This window comes from Colias philodice, chromosome 8, assembly GCF_061535455.1.
Source record: "Colias philodice isolate Cphi_HAF_F1 chromosome 8, ilColPhil1 Martin Lab GWU primary, whole genome shotgun sequence".
Classification (NCBI taxonomy): Eukaryota; Metazoa; Arthropoda; class Insecta; order Lepidoptera; family Pieridae; genus Colias; species Colias philodice.
In genome coordinates this window covers 10024260-10048488 of record NC_143093.1, presented here as the reverse complement: position 1 = coordinate 10048488, position 24229 = coordinate 10024260, and the positions used below count along the sequence as shown (strand labels likewise).

Here is a 24229-nt window from a genome sequence, read left to right as displayed (position 1 = left end):
TTCCGTTAATTAACTACATCTCAATTACATAGTACCTACTAATGAATCGACCTTTTTAAGTGCTACAAGTCAAATTAGGTATTCGTATTGGTAAATGATATAATACAGTAAAAGTACCTAATTAAGAATGATTTGCTAGGACCAATAGATAATATCTCTTAGTATGGCCATAGATACTTTTGCGTCTTATAGAAGTTAAAAATAAAAACAAGACACTAAGGACTGCCGTACACGGGCGGCTCGAGCAGTTAAGAGGAGGCTCCCTAACATAATTTCTGGCACTGAGAGACCGGTTACGGTACTAGACGCTAACAAAGCCGTAATAAAGTTGAATATCGCGTGCGCTCTTTTGATCGCGTTCGAGCTCGAAAAGTAAGTCTCAATTCTTATTTCGTTTATAACTAAAGAAATAATTGATCTAGAGAAAAAATATCTTGGGATTCGATAGTAAACTCTATTTTCTTACTGTTAACATTTATTTTAGACATAAAGTCCAAGTAAATCTTTAAAAAAATGTAATAATCTTTAAAAAAGGCATAATCTGTAATAAATGTCTTGTACATCGAAAGAAAAAGACGCAATAATTCATAATATACTAATGTTCCATTTTGATTGTATGTGTGCCTTTTTAAGAATATTAATGCAAATTCACATAAAATTTAGGGAGCCTCCCCCTGAGCGACGTACACGGACTGCTTATGTTATAGTATGAAAAATTCTCTTGCCCTTTTCATATGACAACCAAAATAATTATAATAGGTACAATCTCACCAAATAAAACACACATGGAGCAATAATAAAAATTCTTTATTTTACAATTTACAATATTTATATTAATAAATAATTGTATACATAATAATATTATTAATATCACATTCTGTATCTACATTAATTGGAAGAACTAAACCCTGTTTGAACACGTTTTTAATTTTAACATATACTATCACGTTGGTATACTTATGCTACTATCTTGTCTTGCAGACTGTAAACCTGAAAATAAAATATTGTGTTTAAAAGTCATAAAATAATTAATAAATTGACATACAATAATAGTCGATGTATAGCTAGATTACTAGCGGTCCGCCCCCGGCTTCGCCCGTGGTACATATTTACGTTTTCTCTACATAAGAACCATCCTCATACTTCAAGGAATATAATAAAAAAAGAATTATCAAAATCGGTCCACCCGTACACGAGTGATGCCGTGACAACGCGAAACGGGTTACATTTTTATATACATACAGGGTGTAATCGTTAAGTGTGCACAGGCGATTTTTCCGTAAGTATTACAGATAACAAAAAAAAATGGCGGTAATAAATTTTTAAAAATAAATCGAGAAATATCAAAAAAATTATCTTTAAACCCTCCCATACAAATGCGTGAAAATGTCCGGAAAATGCGCTAATATGTCCGGAAAATGCGTGAAAATGTCCGGAAAATATCCGGAAAATGCCTGAGAATTTCCGGAAAAACCGTGGAAAATGCCTGGAAAATCGCTGGAAAATGCCTTGAAAATATCCGGAAAATACGTGAAAATGTCCGGGTCCAACCTTATTTAGGGGATAATATATATTATTTCATCTGGTAACATTATTTCATTTATAGAGGAGACTAAATATTTAAAGGGGAATGGGTAATTTTGTATGGGCTAGTGGCGTCGCGGCCATTGATGAAACTTATATATGTATTTGAAAAGAGTGCTCTTATATACAGTGTGGAAATTTTCGATGGGCCCTAGAGGGAAAGTACTTACCTAAAATACTGAAGATAGCAAATTTTGCTGAATGGAAACATTCCTTTATTTTAAAAAATGATGATTTTAATGATGACTTTGCTGATAATTAATTAATGAAATAAACAAATATTTCTCACCTAATACTAAATCTTCTAAACTGGGACCACTAACGAACTTGTGCGACATATCCTGCGAGATATCTTCAAACAATTTGCGGATTTTCACGTCGAAGTTCCACAACAACACGTTATGCTTGTTCTTCTCTAAATCTAATATCACAGTAGTAAGATTCTGCGGAAAAAAAGTGTTAGGGGATAATATATCTTATGATATAGCGATAAGGTTTAGTTTTGAATGGTTTAAGATTTTAAAAGTCAATCCAAATTTAAATATGTGAATAAAGACAGTAACTGCAAAAAATGTTATATCTTGTATGTCAGTACGAAACTTGGCGTTCGCTTATTATCATTATTTTTAATAAACCATGTCTTTTATATTTAATTTTATAGAATAATTTCGAAATAATTATTTTTCAATAGGCCAAATTCGATCACAAGGCGGGATTCAAACCCGTTTCTTGCACCGTGATTCATTAAAAAATTCACGAATATGACTTCCCTCACTTAAATTTTTAAAGCCAAACAATATACCTAACCACACACTAAATAAGGTTGATTTTTACCTCAGCAACACCAAAATCGCAGGCCCTCAACTGCCTGCCATCGAACACAAACACGAGGCTACGGATTTGAACCTGCGACCTCACTGTGTGGGCCACGTGTTCCGCTGATGCGTATGAGAGTGTGCCCGTGAAGGTTATGATTATGCAGTCCTGGTTACCGAGCTGTTGAAAAAAATTAATTATTCATTCGAAAAATATTTAAATAAATTTAACGAAATGGCATCTTAATCCTATCCTCCAATATTATAATTGCGAAAGTTTGTGAGGATGGATGTATGTTTGTTACTCGCTACGCTAATACTACTGAACTGATTACAATGAAATTTAGCACACACATAGAAGATAATTTGGATTAACATTTAACACATAGGTTTTATCCCGGAAATCCCACGGGGACCGGAACTTTGCGGGTTTATCTTTGAAAACGCGGGCTAAGCCGCGGGCGGAAAACTAGTGCATTATAAATGAAAAAAAGGACGCAGAGCAATTTTTCTCAAAATTTGGTACAAGAAGGGGTGACTTATCTTCTACGGTATATTTGATCCTGGTACCGTTTCATACAGATCCTACGATGTATTTGATGCCTAATAACATTATAAATTTTCCACCAGATATGTGCAAGGATTTCACTTCGAACGCTAAATGAAGCAGTATGATTGGTTCTTTACAAACACATTCCTCGCTACGCATCCTCGCACATATCTGCTGGAAAAGCACCAATACTCCTGTTATAACATTTCTTCATATAATATAACTAGTGGTCCGCCCCGGCTTCGCCCGTGGTACTTACATGTTTAAACTATCCTATCTCTCAAGTTGGATCGAACTGCACATGGTGTGCGAATTTTATTATAATCGGTTAAGTGGTTTAGCAGTCCATTGAGGACAAACATTGTGACACGAGATTTATATATTTTATATATATTTATATATACTAGCTTTCCGCCAGCGGCTTCGCCCGCTTTGTGCTTTAAGCTATCCTATCTCTCAAGTTGGATCGAACTGCACATGGTGTGCGAATTTTATTATAATCGGTTAAGTGGTTTAGGAGTCCATTGAGGACAAACATTGTGACACGAGATTTATATATATTAAGATTAAGAAGATTTCTCCTATTTTATACGAGAGCCTGGTAACCTTAACACGCTCTGTTTGTAAGTAAGCTCCCAGTACCACTGTTAGCAACCACACGCAGAGTAATTCTAGAACTTTCCCGAGGTAGGTAGGGGACTAGAAAGCATGGAAACCATGGATTCACACATCTCCTACAGAATATGCGAGCCTAGTACCTTCACCCTCTCAATCCGTCGTGTTTTATACAGCTTCTACAGTATATGTGAGCCTAGTAAATATCGGCTTTCACAAGTTTTATAATGAGAAGTTTTCGCATGCATCTCCTATAGTATATGTGAGCCTGGTACCTTAACACACTCTGTATGCAAGTGTGGTCGTGCAGCAGTGAACAGCGCCCGCAAAGCATCAGCGGCCACACCACCAGCGATACCATATTCCAGCCCCACACACGCTCCCAGTACCACTGTTAGCAACCACACGCAGAGTTCCGCTTCTAAAACCAACGAATATGTATTTTGAAGTGAAACTTCTTTAAGCATGTTGAGAATAAAATTTCAAGGTCGCGTCATGGCAGTACCGTCACGTCATTGAGTGAGGCGATAATCTTTGAATGTTGCCAAAGAAGTTTTATTTCTGACACGTGTGCTCGGCACAGACGCTTTTTTGTTATCATATTATTTATAGACCGGGATAGAGCTTCATCATTTGAGAATTTTGTAAGATAAACCTTGGGCGCTATCAAAAGGAAGTTAACTCACGAAAAATTTGCTTAAATTATAAAAATCAGGGATATCTATAATTAAACGATCACTACAAATACCAAAAAAAACTAAGAACACATTACAATATCCATATAATATGTGTTTGTTAATAGTAGTGAAAACAGTAAAATATTTTATTCCAACACAATTTCAAATTGCCCTTTCAAATATGAATTATTTAATACAAACAAAATTATAAAATGTATGATTCACTTACTGCTATTCTGCCAAAGCCGTTTAACAATGGACAGTTCTATGATAGAAATCATGGCAACCATGATGATACCCGCCAGTGTTGCCCGCGGGATGAAATAAAACGCCTCCGCTAAAAGTGTTACAGATAGCAACACTAGACACGCTGAAAGAAAATTAAGAATTTAAAGGCAACAACAATTAATAAAGTTTTAAAAACCGTAACACACGCTTAATCTCATTAAACTATTGTATTGTCACCGATCCTAGATAAGTGAACAAACTTAAGTCCGTTTAGAATGGGACGAAATCGAGTCCAAAGTAGTCGGTTACATACATAAGTGAAGCTAATAAAAGCGTGTTAAAAAAAGAAGTACATTTTTTTAACCGAAATAAAACTAAATCTATTTCTATTCTTATATAATACTAAAATAATCCATCCATTCAGCCCGGATAAGTCAACTGTTGGACGTAGGTCTCCCCCATAATGCGCCACAGTTGCAACTGTGGCAGTAAAAACTGAAAAACAACTTGTTTGAATTCAATACTTATTATTTTTCGATTGTACTTGCATCTAGTTTATAATTCTAATTAGTAATGTTGTGTATACGATTATAATCTTCTTTCTATCTCCTTAAGGCTGCAGTCTAGCAAAATTGCGTTTTCAACAAGTTATTTGACAATTTTTTCCCGGCTAATGAAATGATAAACTGAATTTTTTTTTCTTGTTTATCAATTAGTGTTATATACGCAATGCGCGTGAATTTTTTCACATTTATAAAGTTACTTTATGTTACCTTAATCAGGCCTTCAAGATAAGTCTCTTTCCCCCAAAGACATTTCGAGCTAAGTTTGTGCACTCACTACGTTGCAACCGATTACAATTTATACAATCTGATCAGCGCATTATTATCCTTATATAGTCATTATTAAAAACTGCTGAATACAATTGCCGAAAAACTTATGATTTTCCTAATTAGAACGTTATAAATTCATTAAATTTCCCATTTTTTGCCTTACAAAATCTATTGATAAATACTGCTAAAAGTTATTTTTTCCATTAATTTATTCGAGTTGGTTGAAGACCAATGAGTATTAATCCTTTAAAAAAAATTTTTTTTGAATTTTGATAATTCTTCAAATATTAAAAAAATATTTAAAATAATTAGGAAAAATCCTAGCGAATTTCTTTAGTCGCGCTCCTTGGGCCGGAGCGTTCTGACGTGTGCTCTACGCTCGATTTTCCTTCATACCGAAGTGAAAGTTGCTCTACTTCATTAAATTTAATATTTTTGTTAATTGATTATTTTTATCTTAGTTTTGTGCAAATATTCGTATTTTTAAACATTTGATTTCGATATGGAAAATAAACCAAAAAAATACGCGTGTAACTACTAGAAAAAAAATTATCTTCGAACATAAAGTTAATGAAACCAAATAGATTGCAAAGGTGATTGGCAACAATTTCTTTATTTTACGGGGTGTCAGTAAAGGGATGTATATTTCTTTAAAACTAAAGTAAGCTCATAAATTTTCTTATAATATTTTTTTTTTTGAAGTTCCAAAAATGTTTATTTTTCGTTTGAGAAATACGAAATATAATATAAACTTGTATTGAGAACTTGAACTTCCCAAGTTCATCCGGGGAAATCCCCATACGGGGAAAATGATTAATTGTTTACTCCAAAATTATATGCCGAGGTGTTTTAATTTTTTCTTCTAGTCATTTTCAACGTAGCGGCATGTTGTTTGATTATTAATTTTGTAACTTAAATACAGGATGTTGGTTTTATATTCTGATCTTACAGACGCGCTGACAAATTTAGTCCGCCATTTCTAGTTTAGTCCACCAACTCTAAGTACCAATATTAAAACGAATGGATTATCATCACATCATCAAAACTCAGATGTAATGGAAGATCACAATAACATAGAAAATTCAGTGGGTGTTGAGAACTAAACAAACACAAGTAACAGAGACGCGAAGAATAAAAAAAGAGGACGTAAACGATAATTCGTTGATGCTTTCCCTTTTCGACGTATTGTTAGGGTACATCACCAATCTGCAAAAAACAAAACTGATGATTCCCAATTGCTGATTAAAAATGAAAAACAAATAATCGACAACAGTGGTGAAAATTTGCTGATCACAATGAAACATCCTTCAGTGGTAGCAGATTTACTCATTTAAAATGTATCGGTGAACAGCGTAAAGGAGAGGAGGACAGGAAAACATTATGAATGTGGACGGTGGATTGTATACAGGGTATAATCGTTAAGTATGTGCAGGCGAATTATGCCGTTATTACTGCAGGTATCAAAAAACTTAAAACTGATATCGAAATTACTTTACCTAATGAAATGACAATAATAACTTTTTAAAAGTATAACGAGAAATATCTAAAAAATTTACTTTATACACTCCCATATCAAAAAGGGAAAATGGGACTAGTAGAAGTTAAATGTCTGATTCCGGCAAAAGACATGAATGCGGAAGATGCGGTTAAAAATAAAAAAAATAATATTTGAAATACAATGCAAAAAATAACACTTTTGAAATACAAATAAGCAGACTTCTGCTTCTGCAACGTTTGCTTATTTGCTGTTTGGACTGGAGTGAATCATTCGTTAAAAATAGAATATACAGGGTGTCCCACTGTTGGTATACTAAGCTCAAAGGAGGTTATAGTTTTGCATACGCTGAGTATGAAAAAAATACTTATAAAATTCCAGGCGCATTTTTATTCAACTAGATGAATTCTTAAAACTCTATGTGTACACCCATAACAAGCAACCCGCCCAACTTTGCCAGCAGCACGTGAGCTATCGTTTAAGATTATGTTTTCATAGACAAAATGCTCACATTAGAGAAGCGGTATATGCCGGCTGCGCGAAGCTAGAGAAGAAAACATGGATTAACAGGAGAAGTTTAGCAAAAAATTGTTGACGTAATTTTGTTGTTTAAGTATTTTTCCCGTGATCAGTGTATGCAAAACTACAAGTCCCTTCGCGCTTAGTATACCGATAGTGGGACACCCTGTATAAAAAATTATGTAACGTTTAGGCAAAATAAAATGATGGACCATTATCAAGATTTTACATAAATTGCCTACTGTCAGAATTGATTGATTCGAGACTTCAGCATTCAATGCCCATCGAGGACCCATCCTATATCATTCAAGCGATTGAAAAAAAAAAGAGATAAATCCAGTGCAACCGATAAAGCATCAGAATGCTAGCATAAGATTTATTAGGTTTATCAATATATATCTATATATTATACATAATATAATAAATCTGTAGAAGACGCGAAGACCGACATCGCGGGCGGAAGCTAGTCAGAAATAAATATCTTTTGTTTTCATTTGCGTATTTTTCTATTTTATAATTTTTTAACACAAACATTACATTTTTTTATCAATAGAAAGTATTCGCAAATTTTGTGTACTGATAAAAAAAAATCACCCGGTGTAATTTTCACGAAAATTGTTTCAAATTGTCATTTTTGGTACTTATTACGAATATTAAATTATGCATACGAATGATTTAATTTTTAAAAATTAAGTGGAGCAACTTTCCCTTAGTACATTTGTATTATTTACATATAGGATGACAGGATGCATTTGTTTGCACTACTAGACCAAGCCCTTAAAACAAAATATATTACTCACCCTTAAAAAAGCTCCCGGCGGGTGTAACAACCCCACTCGCATGATTGAGTGCAGTTCTAGTGAACGAGCCAGTTGCAGGCATGCTCTGTGCGAGCGAAGCGAACGCGTTGCACAGCCCGAGTGCTAGCATCTCTTGTGTCGCGTCTACTGCGCGACTGCCAGCTGTAATATTGTGTCTTATAGTAATAGGCATAAGGTTGATAATCGAATGCCATAGTGGGGTGCCACGTCTAGAACGCCACTGCCGACTAGGGATAGACGATATTGTATCTTATAGTGTCCACTGTAAGGTTGAGAGTCGAATAGCAAAGCACGGTGCCGCGACTACCGGGTAGGGGTAGACGATATTATTTCTTATAGTATTGAGTGTATAGTCGAGTATCGAATGTCAGCGCGTGTTGCATGTGAATGAACCGGTAGCAGGCATGCTCTGTGCGAGCGAAGCGAACGCGTTGCACAGCCCGAGTGCTAGCATCTCTTGTGTTGCGTCTACTGCGCGACTGCCAGCTGAGAATAGATATATTGTGTTTTATAGCCATATGATTAAGGTCGAGAATGGAATAGCAAATCGCGGTGCGACTAGGGATAATGTTGTGTCTTATAATATTCAGTGTAAGGTCGACAGTCGAATAGCAAAGGTTTGCTACGCGACTGTCTGCTGTTGTATAAACGATATTGTGTTTTATTGATTTCCGCCCGCGACTTCGCCCGCGTTTTCAAAGGAAAACCCGCATAGTTCCCGTTCCCGTGAGATTTCCGGGATAAAACCTATTCTATGTGTTAATCCAAGTTACCCTCTATATGTGTGCTAAATTTCATTGGTATCAATTCAGTAGTTTTTACGTGAAAGAGTAACAAATATCCATACATCCATACATCCTTACAAACTTTCGCCTTTATAATATACTAGAGGTCCGCCCCGGCATCGCCCGTGGTACATATTTCGCAATAAAAGGTAGCCTATGTCCTTTCTCGGGTATCAAAATATCTCCATACCAAATTTCATGCAAATTGGTTCAGTAGTTTAGGCGTGATTGAGTAACAGACAGACAGACAGACATTAGTATGGTAATAAGAATAGAATATTAGATTCAATTCACAGCCTATTAGCTATGAAGCTATCAGGCTGTGAATTGAATGTGGAAGCGTGCTGCAAGGGAAGCGAACGCGTTGCAAAACCCCGAGGGCTAGCATCTCTTGTGTTGCGTCTACTGCGCGACTGCCAGCTGAGAATAGACATACTGTGTAAAAAAATATATTTATAAAGCATTTGAATGCCATAAAAAAACACGTGTGGCACTCGGGGACTGCCGCGGTAAAGCTATTGCATAGTGTTGCCGCTCGATAGTCCACTATCGATAGTCTATCGATTAACTATCGATAGTTGGGGAAAAGCAATAGTATCGATAGCACTATCGATACTATCGATAGTGTCGATACTATCGATAGTATCGATAGTCCTATAAGCGTAAATACTATCGACACATAGCAATACCATCGATAGTATCGATACTATCGAAGCTCAATATCGAACGAACTATCGATACTATCGATAGTGTCGATACTATCGAAGCTCAATATCGAACGAACTATCGATACTATCGATAGTATCGATAGTTCGTTAGACGAAACTGAGTCATAATATGGGTCGGTGGCACTGACTGACCCATTATACCAAGAAATCGTGAACAATACTATTGCACAATTTACTACTATCGATAGCTCAAAACTATCGATAGTATCAGTACTATCGATAGTATCTATTGTAGTTGCAATATTCAGTAGCAATAGTATCGATACTATCGACAGTATCGATAGTATAGCAACTATTGGCAATCAATACTATCGATTTTATCGATACTATTGCAGTTCATCAATAGTATTCCATGATTAACGCTATCGATAGTATCGATAGTATCGATAATATCGATACTATCGATAGTGCTATCGATATTCTGACTTATTTTCAAGGTCAACTATCGATAGTCAAACTATCGATAGTTCGGCAACACTACTATTGCATGCTATGCCTTCAAGCCACACCTCCGAGCCCGTCGGAGTGGGGAGCGTGGGTTTTTTCGTTACGGAATTTCTCGATTCGGTCCCCGCGCTCAAGGCCCGCGATAGAAGCTATGCAATAGCTTAAAAACAAAAATATCAAATTCAGAGATATAGTGGTTAATAGTCATAGAATTAAGGTCGAGAATCGAATAGCAAATCGCGGTGAAACGTCTAGCACGCGACTGTCCCCTGCTGGATAAACGATATTGTGTTTTATTGTGTTAGCTATAAGGCTGTGAATTGAATGTGAAAGCGTGCTGCAAGGGAAGTGAAACGCGTTGCACAGACCGAGTGTTAGCATCTCTTGTGTCGCGTCTACTGCGCGGCTGCCAGCTGAGAATAGAGATAATATGGTTTACAACCATGTGATTAAAGTCGTGAATCGAATAGCAGAGCACTATGTATAGCATGTGCCGCGCGGCTTTCGCATGCGAGTCAAATATGTGTCTTATAGCGTTGTATGTAAGGTCCAGAATCGAAAAGCAAACCGGTACATCGCGTCTACTGCGCGGCTGCTGACTGCTGATTTTAGTTTCAAATATAAAGCTGTGAATCACATAGTAAAACGCTGCGACACATGAACCACGCGGCTGCCGACTGCGGAATTGATGTTATTGTGAGTGTTAAAGCGTTAGATATAAGGTCGAGTATCGAATGGCAGAGCGCTGTATCACGTCTACTGCGTGGCTGCCAGCTGCAGAATACTTGATATTGTGTATTATATGCCTACATGATAACATTATAAGGCTAAAAATCGTGTCACGCCTATAACTTGTTTTTTTTTAAGTGGGGTAATCTTGCATAGATACCCACGGAGAAGGAGCCGATAATCTCCTTAAAACATAAAAAATACTAACCAAAAGCCTTAGCAATAGCGATACTCTCGAGTATAGCGACTAGAGGCATCACAAGCCCCTCGGGCCCCAACTCTGCGAGCATTCCGTCGAATCCTAAAGTTACGTTGTTCACTGTTGTAGTGAATGGTGGGAGCCCGAAACGTGGGAGGCCCCCGTGGATTGTACCTAGAATAAATAATAAATTAATTGAAATTGTAGTTTTAATATAAATTGTTTTTTGACGTAACAACCTCTTATAATTCGATAGAGCCGGCTGCACGCACGAAAAAACATGACTCATGCGGCGTTACCTCGCTCTGAGGCGTTCTATTTAAGGCTTGAAGTGCAAGCGAGAGCGCGGAACGAGCGACAAAGAAGCACGATCTGACGACGTTGTCATTTTCAACTATCGTCAGTAAACCGACATAACAGACAACCATTTTTTTTTGTAGGGAAAAGTGTTGTATAGGTCTACCAGAATCTGATGGCATATTTATATTTACGAAATAAAAGATTTTCATATGGCAATTTTATTTGACAACTATCGAATTGGTTGTCAAATTATTTGTCTTCTTTGCAATTGATGAATAATTTTTAGGATTTTGTCTAAAAAATCTTCGAAAATGTCGAAAAAGCCGCTGCGATCACAAGCAAGAGGTGTTGTTTATAATGTGTATAGAAAAACATTCGATGAAGAAGGGTCAAACACATCACAATTTTCAATTTTGAAGATTTAATTGGTAAATTGGACTTACCCGTTTTGATACTTAAAATAAAAAATATTATAAGTGGGTAACTATAATATTGTTTGTTGATTCTATTTTTCCCTTATTAAATGTAACCGAACTGTATATATATATTTTTTTTTGTAATGATAAATTTTAATATGTACATATAATTATAATTGAGTAAAATTTGTAATTTTTTTTTAATAATTATTTATTATGTATGTATAATTAAGTGCTCATTAAATTTTGATTATATAATATTTTTAATAATTTGACGAATATAATTGTAATTTTAAATTTGTAATTTATTTGTAATTTATTGTAATACTTTTCGTGGTATATAATCAATGTTATTAAGTTCTTTTAATTTTTTTTAACTAATATTTTTTAATAAATTGACGAATTGTAATTGTAATAAATATTTTGAACGCTGTAATTTCCTGTAATTAAAGGTGCAGAAGACCATGTACTTAAATAATTAGATGTAACAAATGTAATCTGTATCCTTTGTTGGAAATTCTAAATAAATAAATAAATAAATAAATAAATAAATTACAATATAATTTTATGAAAACTTATTACAGGAGTTTCCAATACGGCTATTCGTCAAGTCCAAGCTGTCCAAGTCAATTTTATAATGTGTGTATCTTTAATACTTACGAAAATAAACATAGTTTTATTTTATTTTATAAAAAATTATTAGTTATCTAGTTTTGATCTGCATTATCATTACATCCATATTTTTACATGGCATAAAGATAATGAATATACAAATATAAGTATGTGTAAATAATAATATGTATTACATAGATAAAATTAGTAATATCTATGTACCTACATAACATTAAGTGGATATCTCATTATTAAGTACACTATTGTTCACTTATGTAATGTGACTAATGATGTTGAGGACAAAATAAAAAAATAAGCAGTATCAAGATCGTTCAGTCCATTTTCCCTAGGGTTGCACACTCAAAATTTTGATTTCCCAATTTGCCATCAGATTCTGGTTTACCTATAGTTGTGCATTTTTTTGAGGTGAAAATAGCTTCGCGTCATAGACATGTTTATTATATATAACAATTCATATTTGAATTGTTGAGCCCTATGATTTACTTTTTTGATGGGAATTTTAAATTTTGAAGTAAGCAGTAATTTTAATTAATTCACGTACCTAGTAAAACCAAACATTATTAAATTTAAGAAACTTATTTTGGCAGCTTATACTGGCAATATCTTTTGCTGGTTCTTAATATCTAGCGTGCAACCTACCTATTTTATTCACAAAACTAAATCAAAATTAGTTTCCAATAACTCACCAGTCAGTTTAAACGGCGTTTTCCCATACAAGAACAGTACGTACGCGAGAATCGAACCCACGAACACGACGAGCGCGTTCCGTGCCCGAACTACGTATAGCCATGTGGCTGAAGTTAGTGACCGACATTTTGACGAACCTTCGGGAGCGGTTATTGTTGACCGCTGAAATTATAAAAAATTATATAATAAAAATGTGTGCGTGTACTAGTGTACACACGTAAGAAGTGAAACTTCTTTATAACCTTATTTTTCAAAAAATAATTTACTATATTACTTTACAGAAATACGTCGAATCACGCGTAGTAGGTATAAGAACAAGATGGCGCGTAACGGAAAAATGTCACGCGTAACGAAAAAATGTTACACTAAATTTTTTTCCAACCCCGTTAAAGAAGTTTCACTTCAAAAAATTATAGTTTAATTTGCTTTTGTGAAATCATAAAAATATGGGTTTGCAATCTTTGCATTCTGCTTAATATAGGAAATACAATTTTTTGTTATATTCAAAAATTCTGAAGCAATAGTTCAAACTTTGATATCATAACATATAAACATGTCTCGTTATAAAGTTTATCTGAAAACTTAACTCTTGTCTTATTCTTTTCAAAAGAATTTTAATTGTAATTGAAAATTAGAATTAAAAGAACACTCAAACTAGATTGATAAGAGTTCATTTATTTAAAGTAAATAAGACTCGCTCACCTTAATTAAAAAGAGACTTATAATAGTTGCAACTCCTAGTACAGTGTCCCATAGCTGCACTGTACCGATGTTTTTGAAGAAATTTATTAGAGCGCTTATAAAAGTGTTGCCAGACGACCCTGAAAATTGATAAAATATTTTTTTTTTAAGATTACTTTGTTAAAAAAAATCCTCAAATTAGTAATTTGTTACTACTGTTTGTAATCGTGTAAAAACTTTAAAAAACCGGCCAAGTGCGAGTCGGGCTCGCGCACAAAGGGTTCCGTAGCAGCAAATATAATAAATTACAGTTAAATCAACCTATCTCAAAAACTATAAGAGATACTTTGATCAAACCAAAAATCGTTGAAAGAGTTAATTAGCATGCATCACCTCTATTTTTTTTAGAATTTTATACCCCGTAGTTATAAAAATAGAGGGGGGGGGGACATACTTTTTACGACTTTGAGAGCTGATATCTCAAAAACCGTTCACTTTAAGAAAAATGTTTTTTAGAAAACTTTATATCATTTTAAAAGACCTTTCCATTGATACCCCACACGGGTATGTACATCGAAAAAAAAAATTTCATCCCTCAGTTACATGTATGGGGGGCCCCACCCCCAATTCTTTTTTTTACTATTTAGTGTCATATTTTTGTAGCGGTTCATACAACACATATTCCCATCAAATTTCATCACTGTAGTACTTATAGTTTCCGAGTAAATCGGCTGTGACAGACGGACAGACGGACAGACGGACAGACGGACATGACGAAACTATAAGGGTTCCGTTTTTGCCATTTTGGCTACGGAACCCTAAAAAGGCTGTCTACATTTGGCAGATGGGCAGAAAATTGTACTTATTTATTTACTGCCACAGTTTAAACACATAACATAGAAAGTTGTAAGAAGGGTGTACTTATGTTTTTTAACTCTTTCACTCAAAAATAATTGGACGGATTTTTATGATACTTGGCAAATCTATACTAATATTATAAAGCTGAAGAGTTTGTTAGTTTGTTAGAACGCGCTAATCTCAGGAACTACTGATCCGATTTAAAAAATTCTTTCGGTGTTAGATAGCCCATTTATCGAGGAAGGCTATATATCATCACGCTAGGACCAACAGGAGAGCAGCCACGCGGGTGAAACCGCGGAGCGCAGCTAGTAAAAGATATAAGCTGTGGATATATTAAGGCACAGCTAGTGCAGCATAAAAAAGTACTTACCAGCAACCCTGAAAAGAGATTTTAACTGTGCAGCCGATATCTGCAAAGCGGCCGCCGTAGTGAAACCGCTTATAACCGGTTTCTATATAAAATCTAGTAGAAAACCTGCAAGCCATTAATAAGATACCGTTAAACCGAGTTTACTTAAACCATCTGAATAAATAAATTGTACAGAGACAAACCTTCTTTAGGAGTGCAAAATTCTTACCTATTTTATAGGGTTGTTAATAATAATTAATAAAAAATAATTTATTTTGATGATTTAATTATGATTTATTTTTATTTTTTATATTATACTTAATTCATACGCACAATACAATAAACAAATATATAATAAATAAAATACCGCGTTTTTCCAGAAATATATAAAAACTTGCAACTGAAACGGGCAAACTATCAGTTAAATTGAACACTGGTGGTTTTTTTCAAATTTCGCCGTGTACGTACAAACGATGACATATTTATTCCCAGCGGTGCATAGTATAATATTATCTATGGTGGTACGCATGTGTGTGTGTCATGTGCTTGTAGTAGTGGAACCGATTTGTGCGGTTGTATCACAATATACAGATACAACCAGTAGGAAAACTTTTAATATCTGTCAATCGTCATTATAAGTTATAACCTTACGATCCTCGTAAACATTGTGTGCCATTTCGAGCGTTTGTATGAAGTTTCCCTACTGGTTGTATCTGTATATTGTGGTTGTATAAAACTTTGTCTCTGTACTATTTATTTACTCATATGCTTAATCGTTAAGGCTTATCTAATTTACTTAAACAGAGTTTAACTTTATCTAGTTTACTTAAACGGAGTTTATCTACAAGTCTGCGCACGAGTGGCCGATTGCAAACATATTGTAAAGATTAGTGTTATGATTTTGGAATCTTATCTAGGCATTAACGTGAAGTTGTTTCACGTGAGGTTTAAGTGACTTTTGTATACTTTGTCGTCTGGTATGATGATGGTTGAACAGCAAGAAAATTTATTAAGTTTATTAATTTTTATATATACTTTACTTGCTACAGAAACTACATACTTGCTACATAAATTATACAGAAAATAATAGGGAAATGAAACTTTCAGAGGTTCATATCAAGTTAAGATTGTTCAAATTAAAATAAATTCAAATTCAAATGGTATCTATTAATCTATACTAAATATGGTCCAAATATCCAAGTACATTTCGCAGAAAGCTTTATAAGACACAAATCAGTATACAGGGTGTCCCACTGTTGGTATACTAAGCTCAATGGATGTTGTAGTTTTGCATACGCTGAGTACGTAAAAAATATTTATAAAAATCCAGACGCAGTTTTTTTTAAATAGATGAATTCTTAAAACTCTATGTGTACACCCATAACAAGCAACCCGCCCAGCTTTGCTACCAGCACGTGACCTATCGTTTAAGATTATGTTTTCATAGACAAAATGCTTACATTAGCGAAGCGGTATATATGCCGGCTGCGCGAAGCTAGAGAAGAAAACATGGATTTTGAGGAAAAATTTAGCAAAAATTTTTTGATGTAATTTCGTTGTTCAAGTATTTTTTACGTGATCAGTGTATGCAAAACTACAAGTCCCTTCGCGCTTAGTATACCAATAGTGGGACACCCTGTATAATATAGAATTCAATGATTTTAAAGCAATAAAATAAACACTCAACAGAAAAATAACCATAACTTACCCAATTGCAAAACGCCTAGCAAAAAAATGACCAATCCCGTCAAAAAACTGGCCAAATACGCGAAATCCTCGGACTTTGCGACATATTTCGCTAGCAAAGCTGCTAATATAGCTGTAGGGCCCACTGTCACGTCCTTACAGCTGCCGAATATAGCGTACATAAGCCCGGGGAATATACTGGAATATAGGCCTACCTGGAAACAATTTACAATTTTATATTAAAAAGTTACAACACATAATAAAAAAAGACGTGTGGCACTCGGGGACTGCCGCGGTAAAGCTATTGCATGCTATGCCTTCAAGCCACACCTCCGTGCCCGTCGGAGTGGGGAGCGTGAGGTTATTTTCGTTACGGAATTTCTCGATTCGGTCCCCGCGCTCAAGGCCCGCGATAGAAGCTATGCAATCGCTTAAAAATGTTTGTACGGAACACTCGGTGCGCGAGTCCAACTCGCACTTGGCTGGTTTTTGTTATGTATGTTATAATAATTCATAATACACTAGCTGCTCCGCGCGGTTTCACCCCCGTGGCTCCACTCCTGTTGCCCGTAGCGTGATGAAATATAGCCTATAACCTTCCTCGATAAATGGGCTATCTAACACCGAAAGAATTTTTCAAATCGGACCAGTAGTTCCCGAGATTAGCGCGTTCAAACAAACAAACAAACTCTTCAGCTTTATAATATTAGTATAGATATTATGAATGGCAAATAGTAGATGGATTTTCATCTTCCTTATATTGATTAATGTTATAGTAAGCTCTCTGATTAAAATATATTATAATTTATAACATACTATGAGAAGTTTTATTACAAAATCCTTGAACCATGAATGGAATTTTTTACTTCACAAAGTCAGAAAACAGGTTTTTTAATATTACATCTGTGTCTATAGACTATAGTCATAACAAAGTTTATTACCTATTCTTATAATATTAAATCGATAAGTCCAAAAGCAAAAGTATTTCAGCATAAGTACCAAATATGTAAACTGTATAGACTTAAATTTGATATTTTTGGTTTTATGGCATTCAAATGCTTTATAAATTGTGTGTAGACTTCTTGAGATTAGCGCAAACAAACAAACATACTCTTCAGCTTTATAATATTAGTATAGATAAATGAGGTGCATTACATACCTGGGGCGGTAAACCAGCTACCATAGCATATGCTATTCCCTGAGGTATAGATGTAAGGCCCACTGTAATGCCTGAAAATATAAAAAAATTAAGACAAAATATAAAATTGAATATTGTCACATGATCATTATTTTAAGCTATTGCATAGCTATCTACCGCGGGCCTTGAGCGCGGGGACCGAATCCAGAAATTGCGTAGGTAACGAAAAACCTCACGCTCCCCACTCCGACGGGCGCGGAGGTGTGGCTTGAAGGCATAGCATGCAATAGTTTTACCGCGGCAGTTCCCGAGTGCTACACGTCTTTTTTTTGTTTCTATGTGTAGTATGCATAAGAAGTAATCAAATTTTTATTGTAAAACCTAATAAATTTTGTAATAAAATAAATCAACATGTAAACAACATTTGAGAAGAAATTGCAAATAAATTATGATACTTTCCAATCGGTATTTTATGGGATTTCTCTAACCAAAACAACTAGTTTTGCATAGTTTATGTTAATGTAGTTTTCTATCTAACTTGGCATTCAAAACATGGTACCAGGTACGGTGGTCTAAAGCTTGTATTGCTAATACCTAGTGCATTTTCTACTTTTAAATCGTTTTTATCTAAATTTTAGATATTCATTTTATCACCCAACTTCAAAAAAGAGACGTTTCTCAATTCGAGGTTATTTTTTTGCTTGTTACCTCATAGTCTAAGATCCCACTGCAGGATCAGTGCGTTCATCGGTTTTTTGCTGAAAACCGAATTTTTATGTATATTTATAATTAGGAGAATATATATCGACTAGGTTGCCAGTCAAAATTTGGCCGCAAGCATGTTTAATTAAAATTTTTCTAATCGATTTTTGGGAAAAAAATTCGTTCACTTGTTTTTTGAATAAAATGTAGTCTACATCTCGTCAAATGATATAAAAATTCTAAAAAATCACGGTTGCCGCTTTTCACCTGGCCGCAACATCTTGGCAGCCTGGTGCAAACAGGTATGATTTCGATTCATTTTTGCGTTCATAACGCACATTTATGAATCATAATATATCAAATTAAAGCTAATTTTTTTCTATTTATTATCATATATGGTTGCCTAATTAAATCCCGCCGCAAATAAGGGTTGCTGGCTTTTAAAAATTATAAATATAGGATTAGTGCGTTCATCGTTTTTTGCTGAAAACCGAATTTTTATGTATATTTATAATTAGAAGAATATATTTCGACTAGGTTGACAGTCAAAATTTGGCCGCAAGCATGTTTAATTAAAATTTTTCTAATCGGTTTTTGGGAAAAAAATTCGTTCACTTGTTTTTTGAATAAAATGTAGTCTACATCACGTCAAATGATATAAAAATTCTAAAAAATCACGGTTGCCGCTTTTCACCTGGCCGCAACATCTTGGCAGCCTGGTGCAAACAGGTATGATTTCGATTCATTTTTACGTTCATAACGCACATTTATGAATCATATATCAAATTAAAGCTAATTTTTTTCTATTTATTATCATATATGGTTGCCTAATTACATCCGGCCGCAAATAAGGGTTGCCGGCTGTTAAAGATGTTGAATATTTAAGGTTGAGTGTAAACATGCTTGCAGCCAAATTTTGACTGGCAACCTAGTTGATATATATTCTCCTAATTATAAATACATATAGTTACATAAAAATTCGGTTTTCAGCAAAAAACCGATGAACACACTAATCTTATATTTATAATTTTTATAAGCCAGCAACCCTTATTTGCGGCCGGATTTAATTAGGCAACCATATATGATAATAAATAGAAAAAAATTAGCTTTAATTTGATATATGATTCATAAATGTGCGTTATGAACGTAAAAATAAATCGAAATCATACCTGTTTGCACCAGGCTGCCAAGATGTTGCGGCCAGGTGAAAAGCGGCAACCGTGATTTTTTAGAATTTTTATATCATTTGACGTGATGTAGACTACATTTTATTCAAAAAACAAGTGAACGAATTTTTTTCCCAAAAATAGATTAGAAAAATTTTAATTAAACATGCTTGCGGCCAAATTTTGACTGGCAACCTAGTCGATATATATTCTCCTAATTATAAATATACATAAAAATTCGGTTTTCAGCAAAAAACAGATGAACGCACTGATCCTGCAGCCGGATCTCGTACTATCAGATCTTTCGACTTTAATGATTCGACTTTCTTGTTATTTGAAAGTTAGTGCCTTCCGATTGATCTCCTTAAAATGTGACCAGATCTGACCTTTTGAAGGCAGTTCAGATTTTTGTTAAAAAAATAATTATCTTATTAATAGCATAAATAAAGGTTATATTTTTAAGAAATAGACCTAATTTCTAAAAATACATGTAAGTAGACAGCGTATTAAATTTAGACTGAAGAGAAATTATCGCATTACCATTCTAAACTACTTGCTAAAATATTTCTAGGTCGAACATTGCAATGATACCAAAGGTAATGTCTACTAATGATAATTACTTTACGTACCTACCTAATTACGTTATTTAATGCTGTTCATAATTATCAATTACTGAAATTGGAGACATTGTTAGTCACTCCATTTAACATAAGTTTTGTAGGTATTATACTTTTTGTTAGAACTGCATGTAATGTAATTTAACCACTTTACTTCATTAGTTACAAATAGAGAATTAAAAGATTTTGAACGCGGTTTATTCATTATATTATTTATCTCAGTTTTGAATATCGAGCCTGATCAGGAGCAAATCGTTAAAAAAACTATTTTATTCGTAATGAATACTCACGAAAATAAAATACTGGTTTGTAATTAATTCTGTCAGTTTTTAAAAATATACATTAACAAGATGACGACCGGTTTTCCATAAGAAGTCAGGACCTACCTCACTCCAAATCAATATATTAAAAATTAAAATGTTATGAGGTTGTGTACACCACGACCACAGTATTACCATATTTCCTACAGTAGTGCGACGAATGTACTTGTGCAGAGAAACGGAGGGGAACTGGCGGGGGTCGGGCGACGCGGGCCGCGTAAAGCAATCACGCTGAGATTGCTTTACCTATCGCGAAAGGACGACGCAGTCGTATTTTTTGTGTAATAATTTTATTATACATAGGTACTTACATATTCTATTATGGCGCGCACAAACTGTTCCGTTTACGGATGTAAATCTACATTGAAATCCCAGAAGGAAACAATATTTCAGAAAGATTGTATTAATTGTATCTGTTGAATTAAAATCAAAGCTATGTATATGTTGTCCTCATTATTTCCTAATCAGATTGTACATCCCAATGCGAATGCATTACTTAGTTAAATGTTATAATATACAATTAAGAACATCCAAAAATAAAGTGTCCACGTAAATAATATTTAGCAGTGCAATATCTGTAATTATATATTTATGAACAAATAATTACATCAGATTTAATAATCGCAATTATTTTGAATGTACATATGAAATATGAATAAATGATTTCATCATAATATTAATAATCACAATTGTTTTATTTCCCATTTGTTGCAACCCTAGCGTATTTTCGTGTGGCAGCGTAAGTACCTACGCTGGCGGCGGCATCGCGCGACATCAAAGGCGATTCCTTACTGTAGGAAATAATATTGTAATACTGTGCCACGACACTATGGAATTTACCACCACCTTCGTCCAATATTATAATTGACCGCCTCTTTGGTACAGTGTTTGACGCATGAGCGTAGAATCGAGGAGTCCTGGGGTCGATTCCCGGTGGAGACGAAGAAAAAATATGTCTCGGTCTAGCAGGAGTGCAGGACACAGAAGGCTGATCACCTACTTGTCCCTAAAGAAAATCGATCAGTAAAACAGATGTATGGATAATGCATCTGCCCCTTACCCCACTAGGGGACTTTAGTCCAATAAGTTTATTCCAGTTTTACTCTATTATCGAATATTTAAAATCCGAAATTTTATAAGCGTTTTTCGTTTTTCGTTAAACTATGATTTTTTCTCTCGTATGTAAACAGATTAGGGATAAAAACTATGAATTTGGCTCTCGTATGCAAACAGACATAAAGCTTCATATTCATGGTAAACATTTGTTGAGCAACAGTTGATCTACAATGTTGCTGGAAACTTTCTTTAAATGTTGCCTCGGACTCTTTAACTTTGCAACATGTTGATTCAACTTTGTTGCAAAACAAATGTTTACCATGAATATGACGATTAGGAATTTCTTTCACTTTACTTTAGAACATGCCTAACCTAAATTAACTTAACCTGAGTGTATTCAACTCTTTTAGTACACTAAATTTTAACCAACTTTAAACGGACAGCTTTAATTCAAACTTTGTACACTTATCAAAGATTGCATATTTTTTATTTTTTCAATACTATGTCATTATTAGGCTAGTAAAACTTACCAGCAATAAGATCTCTAACGAGATATTCAAAGCAGTATCCTGGCAGCCATATAGTGATGGGCAGCCGCCTCTTCCACGACTGCAGACCACATAGTTTCGACGTCGTGCGACGAAGCCGGCTTTCCTGTCTGCCACCTGAAAGGAGATACTACACATAAACATTTAAATTACGAAAGATACATTTTATAAGATAGATTGTAAAAGATAAATTGTATAAAATACATTGTATAAAATAAAGTCGCTTCGCGCCTGTTCTTATGTCTGTATTGCTTAGATTATTTGAAAGTACCTACGCTAAAGTTGATATCATACTCTTTATGTAACCGACTTTATGCAACAATTTATTTTATAAACAAATTTTCGTTAACAAATCGGAAACTATACTCAAAGCGGAAGGTTATAAAATTATCTAAAGAATAATATACGGGTCACTTAACGATAAGATTTGGAGATGCATTCTTTACTATTATTTGTAAATAACCAACACATTACTACTTATAAAATCCACGTGTAAAAATCTCATGAATAACACATTCCACCATAATAAACAATAAACACATTTGCATAATAATATTTTTCCTCTCCTAACAACCTCCAAAAAATATAAGCTAACGTACTAGTTTTATTAATTTATCTATTCTTTTATTGAATCCTTATATTTACTAGCTGTGCCCCGCTGTTTCACCCCCAGTGCTCCGCTTCTGTCGGTCTTAGCCTGAGCCTTCCTCGATAATTGGGCTATCTAACCCCGAAACAATTTTTCAAATCGAAGCAATAGTTTCTGAGATTAGCTCATTCAAACAACTGTTCAACTTTATAATATTATTAAGTATACATTAAAAATCATCATACCAATAACACCGCTCATGATGAACACGTGGCTCCCGTCTCACGACGTGTATCTAAATGACTATAAGTGCTGTCTCGACTCTCGATGGAGCAATTAACTATCGCTATACAAGCGAAATACGATGCTTTGCTATCTTGCATTTTTTTATAATAAAATATAAATACTAAATAGTATGTGTGCAATTGTGCGTTTAATTGCATGATGCGGTGTAATTTTTGTATCGAATAACAACGATTGCATCTAGATAATTTTAATCCAGATCTGACTTTTCTTTTTTTTTTACTTGTAAGTAGTTACTTACTTATAATTTTTTTTTTATTTTTCCTTATAGATACTAATTTAAAAGGTTAAATGGTGTCCAAAGATTAATCATTAAGATTATTAGTGGATTAACAATTAAGTTAGTACGTCTTTATCGATACTAAACTTGTTATGTTAACTATATTGCAATTTTTTTACATAATAGGTATCATATTATTAGGTCACATTATTTCTCAAGATTAAGTAAGTACCAAAATCTCTCAGTTAGTTAAAAAAAATCACCAAAAAAAAATCTTAAAACAAAAAAAAATCATAGCTTGAACTGCTGCACAATTCTTAATTGCATGTATTAAATATTAATTGGGATAAACGATTTCATAATACAACGACCTGAGACAGTCAATGAATAGTCAATTCTATGTTTACATAACTGTAGATTATAATTCGAATGTTATGTAAACATTCTGCATAATCTGTATCAAGTTATTAAAAAAATAAATATTATATTGTGACATCGTTGTACCACAGGTTGTACATTCTTACTTATGTCTGCTTATGCAAAAATTTATGTCTGTTAGTGTTTGTTAATATACTGTGTAAAAGTATGTGTTTGTATGTATGTTATGTTAGTGTAGGAAAAATTTGACAAAAAACAGACAGTTTTATCAATTAAAGGCCAGCTACTTGATTCTAATTATATTTAAAAATAAATACAAGTACCTAGCAGGTTGTCATTATTTTGCTACTGTAAATTGCAATGCTGTGAAATCGCCCACAAAAAATTCCGCAACGAAATAAAAAAATCTTATAATAATTATCCTATTTTTTAAGTTTGCAACATAAATGTCAAAATTCGGATGTTTGTATGTTTACAAGTTTTTCATCAATCATGTTAAACTAGTAGATATATTAAATTTGGTACAGAGATAAGATTATAGTTCAAATTAACAA

At 34.1% G+C, this 24229-nt stretch overlaps 1 pseudogene across 1 annotated transcript; it reads right to left on the bottom strand.

Moving 5' to 3' along the window:
- Positions 1 to 788: 788 nt before the first annotated feature.
- On the bottom strand, positions 789 to 23110 carry LOC149486776 (sodium-independent sulfate anion transporter-like; annotated as a pseudogene). The gene is made up of 14 exons (XR_016315991.1): positions 23020 to 23110; positions 22168 to 22302; positions 17798 to 17868; positions 16661 to 16853; positions 14974 to 15078; positions 13764 to 13882; positions 13061 to 13223; positions 11035 to 11199; positions 8117 to 8278; positions 4471 to 4611; positions 3840 to 3985; positions 2419 to 2580; positions 1874 to 2027; positions 789 to 990 (listed from the first exon to the last, which is right to left on the bottom strand). The product of XR_016315991.1 is annotated as a sodium-independent sulfate anion transporter-like (transcript).
- Positions 23111 to 24229: the final 1119 nt, after the last annotated feature.